The sequence below is a fragment of the Pristiophorus japonicus genome, chromosome 9 (genome assembly GCF_044704955.1).
Source record: "Pristiophorus japonicus isolate sPriJap1 chromosome 9, sPriJap1.hap1, whole genome shotgun sequence".
Lineage (NCBI taxonomy): Eukaryota > Metazoa > Chordata > Chondrichthyes > Pristiophoridae > Pristiophorus > Pristiophorus japonicus.
Window position 1 is genome coordinate 9045330 of NC_091985.1, and position 5043 is coordinate 9050372.

Sequence of the window (5043 nt, forward strand, 5' to 3'; positions counted from 1 at the left end):
GCCGCAGAAACGCCTATCTATTCCCCTTACAATTAAATTCCCTGTCACTATCGCTCTCCCACTCTTTTTCCTGCCCTCCTGTGCAGCAGAGCCACCCACGGTGCCATGAACTTGGCTGCTGCTGTCTTCCCCTGAAGAGTCATCCCCCCCCAACAGTACCCAAAGTGGTGTATCTGTTTTGCAGGGGGATGACCGCAGGGGACCCCTGCACTAACTTCCTTGCACTGCTCTTCCTGTTGGTCACCCAATCACTATCTGGCTGTGTACAGTTTACCTGCGGTGAGACTAACTCACTAAACGTGCTAGTCACGTCATTCTCAGCATCGTGGATGCTCCAGAGTGAATCCATCCGCAGCTCCAGTGCCGCAATGCGGTCCGTCAGGATCTGCAGGCGGATGCACTTCCCGCACATGTAGTCGTCAGGGACTTGGACTTGAATATTGAGGGTAAGAAGTTTGCAGATGACACTAAAGTCGGTGTGGTTGCGAATGAAGAAAGAAGCTATGGACTGCAGGAAGTTATCAATCAACTGGTCAGGTGGGCAGAACAGTGGCAAATGGAATTTAATCCGGATAAGTGTGAGGTAATGCATTTGGGGAGGGCTCACAAGGCAAGGGAATACACAATACATGGTACGACACTGAAAAGTGTAGATGAACAAAGGGACTTTGGAGTGCAGGTCCACAGATTCCTGAAGGTAGTAGACCAGGTTAAGCTGGTTAAGAAGGCATATGGAATATTTCCTTTATTAGTCGAGGCATGGAATACAAGAGCAAGGAGGTTATGCTTGAACTGTATAAAACACTGGTTAGGCCGCAGCTGGAGTACTGTGTGCAGTTCTGGTCACCACATTACAGGAAAGATGTGATTGCACTGGAAAGGGTGCAGAGGAGATTTACAAGAATGTTGCCTGGACTGGAGAATTTTGGCTATGAGGAATGATTGGAGATGCTGGGTCTGTTTTCTTTGGAACAGAGGAGGCTGAGGGGAGACCCGATTGAGGTGTGTAAAATTATGGAGGGCCTGGATAGAGTGGACAGGAAGGACCTATTTCCCTTGGCAGAGGGGTCAACAACCCGGGGGAAGAGATTTAAAGTAATTGGGGGGAGGTTTAGAGGAGATTTGAGGGGAATTTCTTCACCCAGAGGGTGGTGAGGGTCTGGAACTCACTGCCTGAAAGGGTGGTAGAGGCAGAAACCCTCACCATATTTAAAAGATACTTGGATATGCAGTTTAAGTATCGTAACCTATAGGGCTACGGACCAAAAGCTGGAAAGTGGGATTAGGCTGGATAGCTCTAGGTCAGCCGGCACGGACACGATGGGCCGAAATGGCCTCCTTCCATGCTGTAAATTTCTATGATTCTATGATTAACGAGCTATGTGCAGTGTAGATTGACTCGTATATAATACAGAAAGAAAGGCTTGCATTTGTATCTCACCTTTCACAACCTCAGGATGTCCCAAAGCGCTCCACCGCCAATTAAGTGCTTTTGAAGTGCAGTCACCATTGTAACGTGGAGAAATTGGGTAGCCAATTTGCGCATAGCAAGCTCTCACATACAGCAGTGAACTAAATGATGGAATAAGCTGCTTTGGGTGGTTTGGAGTGAGAGAGAAATGTTGGCCAAAGCACTTCAATCTGTTGTTTTTCAAATATCCTTCTCGCTCACCTGAAAAAAGCAGGCATGTTCTTGTTAACAATCTGAAAGGTAGCACCTCAGACAATGCAGCACTAATTCAATGCTGCATGAAATGTCAGCTTAAATTGTGTACTCAACTTCTGGGAATAACTTCCTGACTCAGTCAAACTAATGATATGACAATCAGTGCACATTAAATGTGAGTCAGTACCTATTATATTTCCCAAACATATATTATGCAGCATTATAATCTTCAGTCTATTTTTTGACAACTCTACATTAGCATCCGCTGTCTGTGTTGTGGAACCTGCAGTGAGGGCTTGTGCTCCTGGCACTGAGCTGATGTCGCCACCCAGTGGCAGAACCTCACATTGCAAAGAGCAGTTGAGCTACCGATCTCACAGGCTTCTACGCACATCCCTTAGCCTTACTCTGCACGGGCCAGTCAGCATGCTTTCCCCACAGAAATACAGCCTGTATTTAACGCCTGATGTACCTTCCCTGGGAGTGTTTGATGGGACAGTGTAGAGGGAGCTTTACTCTGTATCTAACCCCGTGCTGTACCTGCCCCGGGAGTGTTTGATGGGACAATGTAGAGGAAGCTGGGTGTAAACTATTCTATTCTGCCAACATAATCATAAAATCATAGAATGGTTACAGCACAGAGGGAGGCCAATCGGCCCCTCGAGCCCGCACCGCCTCTCTGCAAAAGAACTTCAACTGGACCCGTCCTTTCCCGTAGCCCTGCAAATGTTTTTATTTCAGGTATTTACTCAAGCCGTGATTGAGTCTGCCTCCACCAAACTCTTAGGCAGGTGTATTACAGATCCTAACCACTCGGTGCATAAAAAAGTTTTTCCTCATGTCGCCTTTGGTTCTTCTGCCAATCACCTTAAATCTGTGTCCTCGACCCTTTGCCAATGAGAACAGTTTCTCTCTATCTACTCTGTCTAGACCCCTCGTGATTTTGAACACCTCGATCAAATCTCCTCTCAACCTTTTCTGCTCCAAGGAGAATAACCCCAGCTTCTCCAGTCTATGCACGTAACTGAAGTCCCTCATCCCTGGAATCATCCTCGTAAATCTTTTCTACACCCTCTTCACATCCTTCCTAAAGTGTGGTGCGCAGAATTGGACACAGTACTCCAGTTGGTGCCGAACCAGTGTTGCATACAGTTTAATCATAACTTCACCAAAATTCCCAGGATTCTGAGGAGGTCGCAGCAGATTGGAAAGCCGCAAATGTAACACCCCATTTAAAAAAAGCAGACAGAAAGCAGGAAACTATAGACCAGTTAGCCTAACATCTGTCGTTGGGAAAATGCTTAAGTCCATTATTAAGGAAGCAGTAGCAGGAATTTCGAAAAGCATAATTCAATCCAGCAGAGTCAGTATGAAAGAGAAATTATGTTTGACAAATTTGATCGAGTTCTTTGAGGATGTAATGAGCAGGCTGAATAAGCGTGAACCAGTGGATGTGGTGTATTTGGATTTCCAGAAGGCCTTCGATAAAGTACTACATAAAAGGTTACTGCACAAGATAAAAGTTCACGGGTTGAGGGTAGTATATTAGCCTGGATAGAGGATTGGCTAACTAACAGAAAACAGAGAGTCGGGATAAATGGGTCATTTTCCGGTTGGCAAACAGTAACTAGTGGGGTGCCACAGAGATCAACTATTTATAATCTATATTAATGACTTGGATGAAGGGACCGAGTGTAATGTAGCCAAGTTTGCTGATGATACAAAGATGGGTGGGAAGGCAAGTTGTGAGGACACAAAAAATTTGCAAAGAGATATAGGCAGGCTAAGTGAGTGGGCAAAAATTTGGCAGATGGAGTATAATGTAGGAAAATGTGAGGTTATCCACTTTGGCAGAAAGGATATTTAAATGGAGAAAAATTACAAAATGCTGCAGAACAGAGGGACCTGGGGGTCCTTGTGCATGAAACACAAAAAGTTAGTATGCAGGTACAGCAAGTGATCAGGAAGGCAAATAGAATGATGGTCTTTATTGCGAGGGGTCCATGCAATAGAGCAGGTCTCCAGTCGTCCTGGTTAACCCTTGACACTGGACCAAGACCTAGCTCTGTCAAGCCCGTGTGGTGGCTGATGTGCAACGATCACCACACGTTAAAAAAATCCACGCACAGGCATCTTCCACCCTTCAATTGGAGTTCAGGACTGGAATATCGGTCCTTCATTGAAATATCTGTGAACTCAGCCCTTTTGGTGTGGAAGCAAGTCATCCTCGTTCGTGGGACCGCCTACAATGATCATGATGATGATGAGAGTATAAAAGCAGAGAAGTCCTGCTACAACTGTACAGTGTATTGGTGAGGCCGCACCTGGAGTACTGCGTACAGTTTTGGTTTCCGTATTTAAGGAGGGATATCCTTGCATTGGAGGCTGTTCAGAGAAGGTTCACTCGGTTGATTCCGGGGATGAGGAGGTTGATTTATGAGGAAAGGTTGGGCCTAAACACATTGGAGTTCAGAAGAATGAGAGGTGATCTTATCAAAACGTATAAGACAATGAGGGGGCTCGACAAGGTGGATGCAGAGAGGATATTTCCACTCATAAGGGAAACTAAAACTAGGGGACAATAAAACTGGGGGACATAGTCTCAGAATAAGAGGCCGCCCATTTAAAACTGAGATGAGGAGGAATTTCTTCTCTCAGAGGGTTGTGAATCTGTGGAATTCCCTGCCTCAGAGAGCTGTGGAAGCTGGGACATTGAATATATTTAAGGTGGAGATAGACAGATTTTTGAGCGATAAGGGAGTAAAGGGTTATGGGGAGCGGGCAGGGAAGTGGAGCTGAACCCAAGATCAGATCAGCCATGATCTTATTGAATGGTGGAGCAGGCTCGAGGGGCCGAATGGCCTACTCCTGCTCCTATTTCTGATGTTAGGTACAAAGTTACATTGAACCTTTATAATTCACTGTACAATATAAAGTCTGTGTCAAAGAACAAATGAATTATACCCATTGGCACCTCCCCTATTTATAAACAGCATTAATTATCCGGGAGAACACTGTGCTGACCTGCCGCATATCCTGGACACCTTTCAAGTTGCTGCAAATCTTACAATGATGCTTGGAGGACCGAGCGGCGCTCAGCCAGTTTCCCAGGGTGCACCATTCAGGCAGCCAATCAGAGCTTGGAGGACCGAGCCGCGCTCAGTCAGTATCCCAGGGTGCTTCGCTCAGGCAGCCAATCAGAGCTTGGAGGACCGAGCCGCGCTCAGCCAGTATCCCAGGGTGCTTCGCTCAGGCAGCCAATCAGAGCTTGGAGGACCATTCCGCGCTCAGCCAGTATCCCAGGGTGCTTCGCTCAGGCAGCCAATCAGAGCTTGGAGGACCATTCCGCGCTCAGCCAGTATCCCAGGGTGCCTCAC

The 5043-nt window shown here is 46.6% G+C and overlaps 1 long non-coding RNA gene across 1 annotated transcript in view; it reads right to left on the reverse strand.

Annotated features, from left to right (window-relative positions):
• Positions 1–4741, reverse strand: part of LOC139272932 (uncharacterized) — a 111563-nt gene extending 106822 nt beyond the window's left edge. Inside the window, exons 1-2 of the long non-coding RNA XR_011594974.1 lie at positions 4691–4741; positions 1442–1672 (exon numbers count right to left, since the gene is read on the reverse strand). This is a non-coding gene — a long non-coding RNA (uncharacterized lncRNA). The remainder of the gene's footprint in view (positions 1–1441; positions 1673–4690) is intronic.
• Positions 4742–5043: the final 302 nt, after the last annotated feature.